Genomic DNA, 17,783 nt, shown 5'->3' with positions numbered 1-17,783 from the left:
TGATAGTCTGTTCCTGCTCCTGACCTTCAGATACATCATTTTCACATATTTGAAACATGAAGTCAGCAGACTGGACGTGCTTATTTCCAGTAAACACAGTTGTTTTATCTGAATCAAATCATTTTTAATTTTCACGTGTAACAGCAGGATCAGTGGCAACTTATGCAGGAAACAGTTTTTGCAAAAGCTTAAAAAATTCAATCAAAAATAAAATAAAATGGTCTGAAACTGTTTCACAGGTAGTGACAGTACAGCAACACAATAATAATACAAATACAGAAAAAAATCAGACACAAAATATTCACATTTATTTTGTCATCTTACTGCTAACCTCCTCTCTGCTTCTGAGAAAGAATCAGTTTACAGGCTGAGCTGAATGTCAGACACAGACAAACGGTCCAGTTAGGCTGTTTCTTCAGGTCAGGAGCTCCACCTTTGACCTCCACCCTGACAGGATGTTCCCCTCTTTGTTGTTCCAGTCAATCAAGCTAGGAAATAAAAAACAAACAAACAGCTGCTTCAGTTAAAACTGGTCACTTTAATTATTGAAAGAATAAACACATATTTTAATAACCATCAAACCTGTTTCTCAGTGGTGAGCTCTGCACCCACAAACACAAACACCTCTTTGTTCTTCTTTTCTAAAGACCTGCTGTTCTCACTCTTCTCCTCATCACACTGACTAATACAGACTGAAGTTGTACTTCAGCGAGTTACAACAATAAAATCCAGCTTTTATATGAATGCATGAAGAGGAACTCAGCACATTTCCTCTGAAAATAAAATAATAACTACATGCAGTTTCTCTTACATCTCATAGTCCCTGTCCCAAAGAAACTGCACCCCAGCAGCCCCAATGACTTCAGATTCCTGATCAGCAGAACACAGGTGGTACAAGTGGGTCACCTCACCTCATCCTCCCTCACCCTCAACACCCCCCCCCCCCCCCCCCCCCCCCCAGGGCTGTGTGCTCAGCCCCTCTGTTTCTCTGTTTAGTCTTCAAATGTGTTTGATTACAGAGCAAAAACAATAAAACATGGATGCTGAATATGTACTACTGCATTACAGTACTGTATTACAGTACTGCATTACAGTACTGAGCAGTTTCATAGTACCAGATATTCATGCTGCTGATTGTGACCATTGTGTGCAGGAAGCTGTGATAGAAACAAAATGAGCAAAGAAAATAAGGTTGCCCTGTTTTTAATGTTTAAACTGTTTGTCACTCAATTTTGTTTCTCACTGTCTGTGTGTGTGTGTGTGTGTGTGTGTGTGTGTGTGTGTGTGTGTGTGTGTGTGTGTGTGTGTATGTTTAGAGGTAAATTTGTATTTTATGAGGATGTGACGGAGCTGTGAAGCAGACATGTTAGAAACACTGAAGTGAAAAGATGGTGGGAGCGTTTGTGTCCTAACATCACACGATTAAAACTGTGTGAATAAAAGTGTTCAAACTCACAGAAGTAGAAAATCAAAAAGATGGCAGTCGCCAGGACAACACAGAGAATCACCCCTGCCGCTGCCTTGGTGGTGACCTCTGACCTTTTCGACTGTTCGTGTTGAGATTCGAAAACATCATCTGTTCCATATACAGAGGAGACAGAAGGTGGACACATAAGCACTGAGCTGTGTACTTGAATGTAATGATGCAGTATTTGTGAGTTACAGTAGTTGTTAATCAGCTGCATCAGACCAACAGGAAACACGCTGGTTAAGAAGAAACCACACAGTGAACACATCACAAACACACTTCCTCATTTTATTTTCTCGGACTCTTTTTAAACTCTTAAATAAATTGTTGCATCTTTCATGACATTTTTCTCCTCGTGAATAAAACTTAATAAACACGGTTTGAATGAGTTTAATATCATCACGTATTGACTTGATACATTTTCCGTTATGTGCAGATTTTGATGTTTTTATTCCAGGATAAACATTTTAAGTTCTACTAAAAAGTAAAGTCTTACCTTCGCCCTCAGTGCAGCTGTCTGAATGATTCATCTTTTCGGGTTCAGAGTAACTCCAACTTTCTCTGAATGATAAAAATATTTATTTAATAAGCATTAATTTTTCACTGAAGCTTTGACAAACAGCAGAAAAACAGATGTTTCCTCTGTTTTCAACATAAATGCTTCATTTTCATGTTTCACAAGGTTCTCATTAATTATAAGAATGGGGAGGAGTCTTCATCTACAGTCTGGTTCCTCTTTTTTCTTTTTCATTTAATGTAGAAAAATGATTTTCAGTAATACCAAAAACACAAGATTCAGTTTCATCCACTTTATTTAATCTATTCTAAGTTTAATTCCATTTTCCTGGAGGGAGACGCTCAGAGAACATGGAGTCTCGTTCATTAATTAAGTATAAGCTATAATTTTCATAGTGTCCCCTTATGTGTGACAAATATTTAATATTTTGAATTAAATTATCTATTTGACATTTTTATGTTCTAATAGGAGGAAAACCATCAGCAGTGATCTTTGCAGCAGGTCACTGAGCTGCGATCGCTGCACACTGATCCCCTCCGTGTCTCTCAGCGTCTCAGCAGCTTCTGCCTCTTCCTGTTCACTACAAGCCAGATATCAGATATCCATCTCACTCTTACTGTCCTCGTGATTCCTGACCTGACTTTATAATTTTGAGGTTTTGTTTGTGTTCATAGTTTTGCTCACTGATTTTCATTTATTCTTATGATCTTTTAGCCTTAGCTGTTAGAGTGTGATGTGTTCCTTCAGTGTTTCCTGTCTTTTCCCCTTTGTTTACTTTATTTCTGTTTCTATGTTAGTTAATTCTCATGTTTTATTTTATTTTGGTGGTTATTTGTCTCTGTGTTTTGTGCTCAGGTTTATTTTCCTGTCTTACTGTGTTGATTATCTTCACCTGTGTCTTGTTTCCCTCCTTCCCTACTTCCGGCGCCGCGCGAGCAGGCAGCCAGTTTCAGCAGCTCCGCACTAATTCCGTGTTTTTTCTCATTTTGTTTAGTATTAGATGTGTTTTTGTGTTTCTGTATCTTCTGCTCTTTTTCCTCATGATGGAGCAGACTTTTTTCTGGAAAACTTTGTTTTTATTTACCCTTTTTATGGTGTTTATGTTTGGAGACTGCGAGAGGGGCCACGCTCCTATTGTTTACTCTCGGGACCAGCTGATCTCCGTCGGGAGCTCCGCTGTGCCTACTCCTGCAGAACGACTTGATATTCCCCGCGAACTGAGAAGGAAGAGACGCGGGAGACGTGCGGGCATAGGTCGTCGTTGCCAGGGGAGAAGGTACAGGCCCGTCATCCCGTCCATCATCATGGGAAACGTGAGATCTCTTCCCAACAAAGTGGACGAGCTGGCGGCGCTAACGCGACATCAAAGGAGCTACCGGGAGAGCAGCCTCATGTGCCTGACGGAGACGTGGCTAACCGAGCTAACCCCGGACTCACACATAAACATGGACGGCTTTCATTTGATCCGTGCCGACAGAACCAAGGAGAGTGGTAAGAAGAGGGGCGGGGGTCTGGCTGTGTTTGTAAACGATAGATGGTGCAACTCCAGACATCTAACCATCAAAGAGACGCTCTGCAGTAAGGACATTGAACTGCTCGCTGTTAGTATGAGGCCGTACTATCTTCCTCGGGAGTTTTCACATGTTATTGTGATAACTGTGTATGTGCCGCCCTCTGCTAACGCTGCTGCAGCCTGCGATGTCCTCCATGCTACTACCAGCAGACTCCAAACACAGCACCCACAGGCCCTCTTTCTGATCTCAGGGGACTTTAACCACGTCTCCCTGTCCTCCACTCTCCCCACCTTCACCCAGTATGTCACCTGCCACACCAGGAATACCAACACACTGGATCTACTGTATGCCAACATCAAGGAGGCATACAGCTCATCACCTCTGCCTCCCCTGGGGGGCTCAGATCACAACCTGGTTCATCTCCAGCCTGTGTACAAACCCTTGGTACACAGAGAACCAGTTGTGACACACACAGTGAAGAAATGGGCTGAGGAGACTGAAGAAGCTCTGAGAGACTGCTTTAGCTCCACTGTGTGGGAAGAGCTTTGTGCCCCTCATGGGGAGGACATCGACAGCATCACGGACTGCATCACTGATTACATCAATTTCTGCGTGGAAAACACTGTGCCCACCAGGAGGGTACGGTGTTTTTCAAACAACAAACCCTGGATCAACTCTGAAATAAAGGCTCTCCTGAAGGAGAAGAAGAGAGCCTTTAGATCAGGAAATAAGGAGGAGCTGAGAGCCGTGCAGAAGGATCTGAGAAGGAAAATCAGGGATGGAAAAAACATCTACAGGAAGAAGATGGAGGACCAGCTACAGCAGAGCAACATCAGTGGGGTTTGGAGGAGTTTGAACTCAATTTCAGGCCACAAACCAAGCCCTAGGGTTGTGGGAGACTTAGAGTGGGTGAACAACCTGAACCAGTTCTTTAACAGGTTTGACCAGCCACCCACCCCTCCCCCAGCCCAGTCCCCCCTGCTGTCAGCCCCACCATCTTTAATGACTGCCAACCTTTCTTCTTCTTGGGACCTCACACCTCTCAGCTCTCAGCCATCACCCACCCCCCTTCACTTCTGAGGACTCCATCTCACAACCCCCATCCCCCACCTCCATCTTGTCCCTCTCAACTCATCATGTGAGGAAGGAGCTACGTAAGATCAAGGTGCGAAAGGCTGCTGGTCCAGACGGCATCAGCTCCAGGCTCCTGAGGTGCTGCGCAGATCAGCTGTGTGGCATCATGGGATACATGTTCAACCTGAGCTTGAAGCTGGGGAAAGTACCACAACTGTGGAAGACCTCCTGTGTGGTACCGGTACCAAAGACCAAACATCCAAAGGATCTTAGCAGCTACAGGCCGGTAGCCCTGACATCGCATCTGATGAAGACCCTCGAGAGGCTGGTCCTCAACCATCTACGCCTCATGGTGTCGTCTTCGTTGGACCCGCTGCAGTTCGCCTACCGGCCTGGCATCGGGGTGGATGACGCCATCATCTACCTCCTGCACCGAGCTCTGACCCACCTGGAGAAGCCTGGAAGCACTGTGAGGATCATGTTCTTTGATTTCTCCAGTGCTTTTAACACCATCCAGCCAGGACTTCTGAGAGACAAGCTGGAACTGTCAGGAGTGGACCACCATATCTCCGAGTGGATACTGGACTACCTCACTGACCGCCCACAGTACGTGAGGACACAGGGCTGTGTCTCTGACAGGCTGGTCTGCAGTACGGGGGCCCCACAGGGAACTGTGCTGGCACCGTTCCTCTTCACCCTCTACACTGCAGACTTCTCCATCAACTCCCCACGCTGCCATCTGCAGAAGTTCTCTGACGACTCTGCCATAGTTGGCCTCATCACAGGTGAGGATGACTCAGAGTACAGACAGTGGACTCAGGACTTTGTGGACTGGTGCCAGCGGAACCACCTCCTGATCAACGCCGCTAAATCCAAGGAGCTGGTGGTGGATTTCCGCAGGCGCAGACCCACCACACGGACACCGGTGAACATCCAGGGAGTGGACATTGAGATAGTGGACTCTTATAAGTACCTGGGTGTTCACCTAAACAATAAACTGGACTGGACTCATAACACTGATGCGCTCTACAGGAAGGGTCAGAGCAGACTCTACCTGCTGAGAAGGCTGAGGTCTTTTGGAGTGCAGGGGACACTCCTGAAGACCTTCTATGACTCTGTGGTGGCATCAGCCATCTTCTATGCAGCAGTATGTTGGAGCAGCAGCTTGTCTACAGCTGAGAGGAAGAGGATAGACAAGCTCATCAGGAAAGCCAGCTCTGTCCTAGGATGTCCTCTCGACTCAGTGCAGGTGGTGGGAGACAGAAGGACTCTGACCAAAATAACATCACTGATGGACAAGGTCTCCCATCCCATGCATGAAGCTGTTGCTGAGCTGGAGAGCTCCTTCAGTGACAGACTGCTGCATCCTAAATGCACAAAGGAGCGTTACCGCAGATCCTTCCTCCCAGCAGCTGTAAGACTTTATAACCATCACTGCTCCCAACAAAAACCACAATAACCTACACAATGTAGGATAATATATAATATACTGTAAATAGTCCAGCCTGTTAAGGTTCAACACACAGGCACATCATGTACATTGTATATAGTGTTATTATTAGTAGTATTAGGGTTAATCTTGTTTGTTGATTTTATATATATATATATATTCTTTTCTTAATAGTGTAAATTATTATATTTTTATTTATATTTATAATAACTGCGGCTGCTGTTACACCCAAATTTCCCCTCTGTGGGACAATAAAGGCTGTTTCTTCTTCTTCTTCTTCTATTTTTTCAATTCCCCCTTTTGACCTCAGACCTTTCTGAGGTCAACTTCAGCAGCCTGACCCCAGGTGGTCAGCCAGGACTGTACTGATGTTAAGAGCCAGAAGAGGATTCTTGTGAAAACTAATCTTATACTATTGTGATTGTGAATTTAGCAAAAAATTAGACGGGTTTAATAATGTCATACTTATAATGGATGTACCTACTTTCTATACTTTCTTATGGCATGAAAAACAAAAAGAAAACAAGCATTAGTCTTTCATAAGTCAATGTTGTTCAGTGAAGTGGATTAGCATTTAAATTTAATCAGTCCAAAGTAAATTCTGCATATAAATTGGCCCACATGACAAACAGTAACATGAAACAGTCACTATCTAATAATTTTCCTCAAATTCATTAAAAACGTGGATTGCATCCCTTCAGGATCAAATCCAGTTCCAGTTGATGAAAATCTTACTGCAAACATAAAGAAATGATCACTGATCAGTGCACAGGTAATAGTTATATAATGTATGCAGCCTTCTTTCAGCCTTCAGCACACCCTGCTCATATTCACCAAAGCCATGGATGTTCAAACCACAGTAATCAGCACTCGTCCCTGAGATGCATTCCTGCACCTCTTTAGACACAGCTGTTCACATCTGGCCGTCATCCTGGTTAGTTTCCTGTGAAAGGTGAATAATGTCTCAGGTATGATCTCAGGTACCTGTGGAAAAAGTCCAGTGAAGAAAGTTCCAATTTTTCCCTGTCAATTAAACAAAATACCATGAACTGCAGGTCTTGTGTGTCAATAATTAAATTTGCACCAACTAAGACAGGACATCAAAATGCCCATAAATATTCTAAGGATGTATTTATTCAATGGCTATTAGTTATAAATTAGTTATAAATCTTTTATTTTGTTAATCAGCCTGAGAAAAATGAGCTTGAAATTTTCATATACCACTAATTTACTAATTTACTAAGTAAGTGGATTCAATCCACCAAGTGAACCTGATTTAATGCACCTAGAGTTAAATGTCAGATTAAGCAAAAAGCTAATTTGAGTTTCTGTCAGTGAGTGGGTGAGTGAGTGAGTGTAAGCTGTTACTTCATTGCAAGCATGTGTGATTTTTCTTTTCTCTGGGAGTACAAGGTCAGTGCCAGCTGTCTCATTTTTCATCCATTTGTAAAGTTAACTTTTGCATTTTGGTCTAAAACTCATCAGAAAATTCAAAATGCAAATTAATGTCCTTAACTTAAAATTTGACACACCTTCTATGTGAGCTAGAGTGGAACAAAAAGAAAACAACAAAACAAAAATCAGAGCATGGGATGAATCTCAAAATATCTAAAAATAATCATTTTAATGTTCTCTAGTTTTAAACAGCTCTTGGATAAGTTTGTCTGTACCTGTAAAATTACTGTTCAATTCTGACACCTTTGGCATGAAAATCTGGGGAAATAAAATATCTTAGAGAGATCGACAATCAAAATCATTTCAAAGGATTATACTGGACTCAAAATTATATTTGTTCTGTAAGGGTCTGTACCCCCAAAAAACATAATTATGGCAGACAAAATATGGCTTCATAAACCTCAAGTTACTAAATTATGAAGGGGAAAAATGCATAACCTTGACCTAAAACAACATCAGCAGTTGTTACTAGTTCAGCAGTAAAATAAAGCCTTTAACTATATTTTTTTCTTTTCATTTTGTAATTCTAAGCTTTTAAATCTAAAACCCCTGCAGTGGGATTTTCACCACAAAACAAAAATAAAAATAAAAATGTTATGGACAGTCTTTAGTCAATACTTTTAGGGTCAGAGGTCATACTCACAACACCATTGCTTGTTGACCTTACATGCAGCTCACTGCAGGTTTGTCATCTTTGGTCGTCTAAACTGAAATCAGGTCGTGTCCCCCTGAGGCCTCATGGGAATTTATAAGAGAACAACAGTTAGTGTTGAAGGAAGCATTAAACAAATTATACTCTTGAAACCACAAAATTCTGGCCCCTGTAGGGGTCAGACTACTGAATATAGCATAACTGAAATTAAAACATTGAAAACAATTGCTTTCTGCCTGGGAGTTCTTTGACCTTTGACCCCCTAATGTGCTCTTGTTCTTCACTGACCCTGTGACTGAGCGTGCATAAGGCCTAACGCTCCCCATGTCAAAGAGGTCTCCTGTTGATGACCCTCTTTCTGGGCTCAGACTTGTGCACAAAGATCATCGGTCAAGAACTCTCAGGTCACCTGTTTGTGAGATGGTTGGCCTCCTCCTCCTTCTTGAGCACCAAGAGCCTTTTTTATATGAGTTTATGGAGCTGTCAGTCTGTTCAGGAGATCTTAGGATGAGCTTGAACACCTTGTAGTGCACCAGTTTCTTTATTGGTAGCTGATCCAGTCTCCTGTGTTGGTGTTCAGGCTCCTGTTAGAATAAAACTGAGAGATTTTTATTGGTTAAATCTTTACTTTTCTCCTAGTTCATATCCCTCCTTTTGAGACATAAATTCTGTTTTTTATCTTAAAAGTTTACATTAATTTAGGTTATTTATCTAAAGGGCATACTGATGTTTGTATTATTAGCTTCTGAGATTTTTTCCTTTAGTGTTTGATTCAATATCAAATTGTTTAGACATTCAAAATTCTAATGTTCTCTGCTTTTCTCTTATAATCTTAGCTTTAAACAAATCTACCAAATAAATAAATGTAAATGCACAGAAGAATAAATCGGTATCTTGTATTTTATCCTACATGGGCAAACAAATAAATTTTTAGTTCTCTATATTTTGCTCTGTAACAGAGCGGCAGCTCAAAGTTTGGCACTTTATTTTGGGTCTCAGATTCGGCTGTTTCACAGAGTATTTACACGCAGTTTTTTTTCCTAACCTTTCTTTTGAGGTTTTACTAAAACTGAGTTCCTCACGGAAACTTTTTCTTGAAATTTAACAACAATCTTCTGGAAAAATGACCTCTAATAATTTGCAAAAAAATACTTCAACCTGAGATTTTCAAGGCATCTATTTTAGTGGCTTTGTTTCTTCATTATTTATTTTTAAAGCAATAAACTCCTGACTCCCTTTTTTTTGTGATTTTTCAAGGGTTTTTTTTGTCTTTTTATCCATCTGTGGTTGGCTTACCTCTCATATGTATTGGAAGCGAAACCTTCCTTCCAAGAATTTTTGACCAGCATTCCCTTAAACAACCATATCAGTCCAAATTAAAGAAAAGAAAAAGAAGAGAAAAAACTTAGAGCTATAACTCTCATCCACACGCACAACTTCTGTCTCTGACTCTCACTTAGATTCACACACACACATCCTTGAGATAAAAATGCACACAGACACACACACAGCAATGCTAAAACCTTGGCACCATTCTCTTTTCCTTTTTTCCTTTTTCTTTCCTACACATACTGACACAAACACACAGCTATGACATTACAAAACAGTTAATATTGACCAGTGGAAAATTGTCCTATTCCTCTAAACTCTATTCCTATTTAAACAACAAATAACACCATACTTTACAAAGAAAGTCACCTCAAAATATTTTGTCCTTATTTCCTATTTTTCTCTTCCTCTCAGTCCTACTGTTTCACTTACACACAGATACACAAACCGTAGCACACACATACTAAACAAAGCACATACTAAGCAAACAAATGGCCAGTTCACTTAAGAAAAACCAAAGGCCCTCTAAACCTAAAAACCCCATGAATAGGTATTTTCAGTGGGTTGGCCAGTATCCCACCCGGACTCATCACCTGCTATTCGTTTTGCCTATTTTTCTTTACTCTTAAACTTTTATTCTTTTTAACTCTTTATTCTTTAACTCTTTTAAACTCTTTTTTTTTCTCTTAAACTCTTACACCTGTGTGAAATGGCTCGAATTACACCTTCCTCCTGTCATACCACCAGTGACCATTATAATTTGATACAATTCAATATGCAGATATTTAGAAAAGGTCTCTGCCAACCTTTAGGTGGAGATCTCCTGGTCACTGATAGAGTCTGGAAGTCAGTACTGTCGCGAGGAACCTCGAAGTGGCGATTATCAGTGGCCAAATTCACTCCTTATTCCCAAGAAACTCAAAAAACACAAATAAAAACATCTAAAAATGAAAAACATTCTTGTTTAATCACGTCGGGGTTCACCATCTGAAGGAACCTGAAAAACCATCCTATCCCCCCAGGTTCCAGCATGTTCGTTTATTAAACAGGAATTGACACAAAACAAACAGGAATAAGGAGTCCAATTATTAAATTTAATAAAGCCATTTCAAACAGTTTACAGATATCTGGGTCAGACTGCATGCCATGAGATGGCATGAAGTACTGGCACTTTCTAATTCAACTTACAGTTTCATATAGTCACAGCATATCAGTCTTGATTATATCATTTACAAAACAGAATGTGGAAAACAGAGAAGTTCAACAACTGGGTGACCTCGAAGTCTCCATTTCTATCATTGTGTAGTCTTCATCAGTGTGGTTCATTGTACAGTCAGAACACAAAGTTCATGGTGACACAGAACATTATAAGCTTCTGTATTTTAACGGACTGGAATTGGGTGTGGTTGCGTTGGTCAAGCGACTCGCTCGAAGCCTTTCCTTCCCAAAAAGGATTTTTAAACAAAATTGGACATTTCCAATTCCCCCTTCTTCAGCAACCCAGCTCATAAGTAATTCTTTTCTGATTGATGCTTAATTGTTCTGAGAATAGTGTTATGGTTGATTTGAATTGATTCTGAATTCAGAATTTGAGTTAATTGTTGAATTCTGAGGATTGATTGAAATTGATTTTGAGCTATTGCAAATTGCTTGAGCTGAACCTGCATAATAAAATTTGACTCTTAAAGTCATAAGAGTTCTTTTGACAGTTACTTCTCCCCTTAAAGGTACACTCAGTTTCATGATAGTAAAACTCTAGGCAAGTTAGCTCCAACATCTAGTTCTACTTGATCACACTAGTCTACAAATCCATTTAAAACTAGTTTATGTCCCTAGGGCTTTCTGCCTAGCCTTTAAATGTTAACCTGGCACGTAACAAGTGCACGGATCCATTAGGGGTAAGCCACCACAACTGACAGGGGCTGCACTTCGGGCCCAACTGCAAGAGCCTCTCTGATTGGCAGCACCGAAGGTGCAGAGGAAGCGGGGCAGACGTCAGGATTAACGGTGGTCAGAAGCCAGGTGAGTTAGCCAGTAGAGTTACACTGAATCAGTTGGGGTAATACTCTGCTGACATGTAGCCAGAACCCTGTTTAAACGGAGAATCTGTCACAGCTGAACCTGTGGGATCTAACACGTGGCACCCAACGTGGGGCTCGAGTGGAGTAAGAGATTTTCGCTGCGCTCCGGTAGCCCGGAGAGGTTATCTTTCGTGGAAGACGACCCCAGGATTGATCGGAGGAGCAGCACGAGTCAGAGGGGACTTCGTGAGCTGTACGGAGCGGTAGCAGCGAGACCAGCCGATGCGCTCAACCTGTCCAGAGTGGAGTGATGTGGACAGGAGAAGTAGCAGCAGACATCGCTGGAGAGACCCAGACCGACAGGGACCCAGACGACTCTGCAGAGAGGCATCGACGCCTGACTCCATCCCTTGTCTCAACGTGCTGCGAGAGGCTTTGGGGAAAGGCGGAAGCACAATGTGCCGATTTTCCAGATTCTCAACCTCACAAATGACGAGCTTGTTCAGCTAGCGCAGCTGCTGGGTCGTGACATTCAGACAGACAGGGAGTATTATCAGACCCCAGAGGCAGCTGGCGACATCGCAAAAATCCTAGAGCTGCTGTCAGCAGTGGAGAACGGATCTCTCGACAGATACGAAGGAAAGACTTTCGAGGAAATCGAGATTCCAGGTACGTGACCACATCAAAACATCGGCAGGACCCTTTGGAGCATTTAGAAAGCAGCTTTCATTTATCTTTTTTCTTGCTGTGTTCCCGTCACTTGTTGTTCAGCAGAACTTTGTTGTCTTTTCTTTAAAGACAAATTGCAGCCATTTGCAGCGCCCGTCACCCCCGGAAACAGCGATGCTGAGGAAGACAACGAAGATCCAGAAAGTTCTCGTCACCCTCCTACTTAACCTGTGATGTTTGATTATTTTCAGCTGGGCATACTGGTTATAAATCAGTTGGGCATTATAGAAAGGATAACTAGTTGCTGACCAATCAGCCAATGAAATAAAGGAAAGTTTAAAAAGCAAAGAGAAGACACAGAAACGCCCTCCAGCCATGTTACGAGTGTTGATGTTGCTCAGTTCATCCTCCAGAGGGCACCGTCCTCATTTGCACACGTTTTGGGGAAATCTGTGTTTCCTGTGTCCGGGGGAAAAAGAAAAATCGGAATATCATATTTTTTTTAATCACCAAACATCGATATCGGTCTTTAAAATCATAATTTGATCAGGTTCTGATTTTCTAATAACAAATTCATGCTCCAAAAATCTGAACTAAGGCGTCAGCATCCAAACACACTGCATGTTTTTGTACTAATAAGGTAACGGGATGCACACAAGTGTTATGCTGTATGACATGGAGAACTGTTTAATGAGTAAAGCAGCCACCACATGATTGCTCTCAGTTCAAGCCTGTATTTCATATCATCTTCATGTTTAGCTTCTAAATTTACTAAAGGATTCATTTTGTCCAGCAGGTGACGCTCATTTCCTTCCTGTTTGTGGCAGAGCGGGTAGCACAGAGTCATTTTATGTGAACGACACCACGAGAACGATGAAGGTGGGAAATATGGGTGTGAAGGTCCAGGCAGGCAGTTAAACAGGGAGTTCAGATAAGCTGAGGTGAAGTGCAGATGCAGGTCAGAAGTCAGATATAAACCAGAATGAGTAGCATCCATCCATCCATCCGTCCGTCCATCCATCCATCCGTCCGTCCATCCATCCGTCCGTCCTTTTCAGGGTCGTGGTACCAAACGTTGTAGGATACATAAGTGTCTGTGTGTTTGTCACCTCCTCTTCACTCAGGGCGATATTGCAGCCTCTGGACCTCATCATGGCTGCTGTGGACACTAAAGGAACCATGAAGGACTTCTGCAGCCCAGCCTGTTTGTGCTCTTTCAAGTATAACTCTGCATCCACCAAAACACCAAAGTCAGTCTGCAACATGTGCGACAACTTCTGCAATGTAAGCAATTTTTTTCCCCATAACTTTACTATATTTGTTAAATATCTTCCCATACCTGCTTCTGCTTTTTGTTATTCATTTGTTTATTTGGTGTTAAGGTTTAATTTTTCTTTCTTATAGTTTTTTTTAATCTGATCCTTTGTTGCCTGTTATTGCAAAGGCACATTCATAGTTTCTAATCTAAGAGCTCTGCTGTATTTGTCCACTTTGTTGTGCATTATGTTTTTATTATCCTGTTTTATGGCATTTCATTAATATTAATAACTAAATAAAAACCTTCAAAGCTTCAGAGTTGCTGAAATGTCGTATTTAATGTTTTCCTGGTTGTGAATTTCCTCTCACCCTCATCTTACTTCTGCAGGGTGATCACACGGCCTCAAAACATCATCCTGGCTCCGGTGGATCATTTGGGAACTATGAAGGAGCTGTGCAGCAATGCGTGTCTCTCCTCTGTCACATCCAAGATGAAGAAGGCTGCCAGAAAACTGCCGCCACAGGAGGGCTCGAGTTCACCGTGCAGGATGTGTGGCAGACACAGTTCTGTAAGGAAAAGGAAAATTACTGTTATGGATCAGGGATTGTAACACACTGATCACTACGTTTTTAAGGCGACACTGGAGGCGATTATTTGTGACAATAATAAAACTGCAGCATATCGTCATCCCTTTGATTTAAAATGTGTTGTAGTTATCACATGTATACTATGTGTTTATATTAGGGGTGGGACTTGATTAAAAAAATTAATCGAATTAATTACAAGCTTTGTAATTAATTAATCGAAATTAATCGCATTTTAATCGCATTTCAATATTTAACATGATAAATATCAATTTAAGTTTAGTTGATGAATGAATCAATATACATAAGCTTAAACTTCAAGATTTTGTTTATTTTCCCACCAGTCTACTACACAGACCAACGAAGGGTGGAAGTGCTCCTGTGATAAACTCCTGAAATTAACTGGATATCATAACTGGATAGTTTTATTCAACATTAATGTCTCACTTGTTATAATGGAAATTAATCATTCGCTCAGCTGTATTCCTTGATGTTGAAATGTGTTATGCTTGTTTTAACAAGCATAACACATCATGCATCATCTCACTGTTCTGGTTCTGACAGGAGGACTTGAAGATTGGGTCGGTTTTCTCTTTGACTGGAGAATCCAAACCTGCAGAGCCCTCTCTCACCAGCATGGATTTGCCTGCTTCCTGCTCCGCCTGCAAAAAGGCCCTGATAGATGGAGAAACTGTTTACCAGAGGAAAAACCACACGGGCATCTTCTGCTCCACTTCCTGCCTTCTGAGGTTTTACCAGAAGAAAGCAGCTGGGAGGACGTGCCATTTCTGTCTGCAGTGAGTCTCAGGCTTTAAACTTATCTGTCCTTCAGCTCCGTTCATCTTCATCCAAACTCATCCCTCCTTGTTCTCTCAGGGTGATTGCACCACCTCAGAACGCCATCCAGGCCGTGGTGGATGATGAGGGGACAAAGAATGATTTCTGTGGCCATACCTGCCTCTCCTCCTTCAACTACAAGAGACACGTCTCCGTCAAAATACCCGTGCTTCCCGTCGCATCGCATTCACAGTGCAGCATGTGCAGCAGATACTGCATCGTAAGAGACGAGGTTTAAATTTAGCTTATTCATTAGCTGGATTTATACGAGCTAAATGAGCTGTTATCTTCCTGTAGAGCAAGCACGAGATCACACAAGACGATGTCATCCACAAGATCTGCAGCGAGCCGTGTTTCCTGCGGTTCTGCAGCATGAACAACATCGTCGTCTGTGCGAACTGTCACTCACACAGCAAAACGCCGCTCACGCTCAAGGTGGAGGAGGGCAGCTGCAAACTGCAGTGCAGAGTGTCTGGCTCAGTTGAAGCAGGTTAGAAAGATAAAGTGTTCCTCCTGTCCTGTTACACTGCTGGATACTTTATATTAAACATAATGTTTCAAATGATGAGGTCAGTGCGAGTGATTGTTGGCTGTGTGTGAATCAAGAAAAGAGGATCTCCTCACACCACAGACGTGCACAGACCACAGAGGTGAAACAAGCTGAATTCAGACCTCTTTGATTTTTATGATCGTACAGAAAATAAAACCATCACAGCCATGCAGAATGTGCCACAGCACGATTCCTGCATCCGACATGGTTGAAAACAAGAACAGTGAAAACGAGGTGGAGCTCTTCTGCAGCAGAGGCTGCGTGACGGCGTTCAAGATCCAGGCGGTCAGCACCTCGGGTACTCTGATTACTTTCTTCTTCTGTTTCCCTTTATTTTGTTCTTTTTGGGTCTCAAAAGGTTCAAACTTTGATTGTTTCAAATAATTCTTGTTTTTGAAGCCTGAAGAAAAAAAAACTGTTTTTAACTAGTAAACAGACTTCACCCCCCCCCCCCCTTCCCCCCCCCCAAACAGGTGCCTCTCTGAATTGTGACCACTGTGGTACGACTGCAGTCCCAGCTTGTCACCTCTCCATGTCAGATGCCTCCATCAGAAATTTCTGCACGCTGAAGTGTGCCATGACCTTCAAGGTAACGTCTAATTAGTGCTATTAAAACAAAGCCACCTAAAGGAGCCATACTTTCTTTACAACCTGCTCGAGTCTCCAAGTGTTGTACCAAATGTTTTACAGTATTTATTTATACCTATTTTTTTTCTTTCCTGTTCGACAGGAGAGCCAGAATCAGTCCGGATTCGCTGATAAAACTCAAACCGATCTCCTCAAACCGCCACCGAAGTTGCTTTGCGCCCAGTGTCAACGCAACATATTAACCACACCCAAAGTCATCCAGAGACAGGTGCTCTTTTTATGTGGTTTAAACTGAAGGCTGTTCAATGTTTTCTAAGAAAGCTTTTGAGCTAACAGCTAACAGTTCCTCTTATCAGGAACTGTTAGCTGAGGGGGGAGCTGGGTCAGCTCCACAGTGACCCGAGCCCACTCGCCTCCGCTGGCTCCCTTTTTGTGTTCACTATGTTACCATCTTTTTTGAAATGGCAGCACCTTTGATGGCTGCGCGGCAGACCCTTATCTCCCCTGTTTGTTTGTCTTTTCTTGGATCGATGTTCTGGAACATAATTTCGTTGTATGACATAAAATGACAATAAATTCTTCTGATTCCCATTTAAACCTGTGAGCTGACACCTGTGTATATGTGCAGGAAAACATTTATTTTGCCTGCAGCGTGGCCTGTTTTCAAGAATTTAAGAGGGTCAGCGGTGTCACAGCCACGTGTGAATACTGCAGGAATGAAAGAATCATCAAAGACGTCAAGAGAATCAGCAGCAAAGACTGCTGCTTCTGCAGTGACGGTAAGGAGGGCATGTGGAGCTTGTACAGCATGTTTATGGTCCATTTAACATGATTGTGATATTTACAGAAAGCTCACCTTTCTCTCCTCACAGCCTGCAAGACACTCTTCTGTCAAGAGCTGGAAGGGAAGTGGGGTAAACACTGTCGCTCGTGTGCTTACTGCCTCTCGATATCCAAGACTCTGGTGACGGCACCGGGCGACGACGGCGACATCGAGTTCTGCTCTGCAGCCTGCTGCTCGAAGCACAAGATGCTCCTCAGCCATGTAAGCAGAGGCGGAGGCTCACACACTGCTCAGCCTGCAGGTGGAGCACCTCCTGCTACAGAGAATTTGTAGAAAGAAAATGTGTGTGTGCTAAAACCTCCAAGGATTGTTTAGAACACTGCAAATTTTATATACAGCAGCCAGAGTTCCTAAGACACACACTTTTCTTCCATTTAATAGATAAAATAATTAATTACCATAATGATTAGCTCCCTGCTTGTCTCTAAATACTGTAAGCCCGCCTTTAGTGCTTCCTACACCTTTACTCTTCTTCTTTCAGGTGGCAAAATGTGACGCCTGCAGCCACAAAGGGAAACTAAAGCAGAGGCTTCCATTGCTGGGAGAGGTCAAATACTTCTGTGGCATGAAGTGTCTCCTGCACTTCTGCAGTAACAAGGTTCAGATGCTCGATGGAGGTATGCTCGTTTGCTGCGTCATTATGATTATGAGAATCAAACCAGGCGTGTGCTGGATTTAACTTTGACCTTCTCCAGCCTTTAAGCAGCTAACACAAGTTAGGATCTCATTAAGTTTCTGCTGGTGAAGCAGCAGCTCACACTGGAATTCAGTTGAGGTCGTTGGTTGAGGGATCTGACTAGGATGCATAGGTGAGGTGTTTAAGGCACATCCTACTGGGACGAGGCCCTGAGGCAGACCCAGGAGACAGTGGACAGGTCACATGTCTCGGCGGGCTTCAGAATGCTTCGGTGTACCTGGAAGAGCTGGAGGAGGCGTCTGGGGAGAGGGAGGTCTGGATGAGCGGGGCTCTGCA

At 42.5% G+C, this 17,783-nt stretch overlaps 1 long non-coding RNA gene across 1 annotated transcript; it reads right to left on the bottom strand.

Annotated features, from left to right (window-relative positions):
* Positions 1 to 1,456: 1,456 nt before the first annotated feature.
* LOC115787935 (uncharacterized) lies at positions 1,457 to 13,306 on the bottom strand. Its single transcript, XR_004020555.1, has 3 exons — positions 13,259 to 13,306; positions 1,965 to 2,029; positions 1,457 to 1,576 (listed from the first exon to the last, which is right to left on the bottom strand). It is a non-coding gene; the product is annotated as an uncharacterized LOC115787935 (long non-coding RNA).
* Between the last annotated feature and the right edge of the window lie 4,477 nt (positions 13,307 to 17,783).

This window comes from Archocentrus centrarchus, chromosome 11 (genome assembly GCF_007364275.1).
Source record: "Archocentrus centrarchus isolate MPI-CPG fArcCen1 chromosome 11, fArcCen1, whole genome shotgun sequence".
Taxonomy (NCBI): domain Eukaryota; kingdom Metazoa; phylum Chordata; class Actinopteri; order Cichliformes; family Cichlidae; genus Archocentrus; species Archocentrus centrarchus.
The sequence above is the reverse complement of the archived record's forward strand: the minus strand, read 5'-3'. Positions and strand labels throughout refer to the sequence as shown.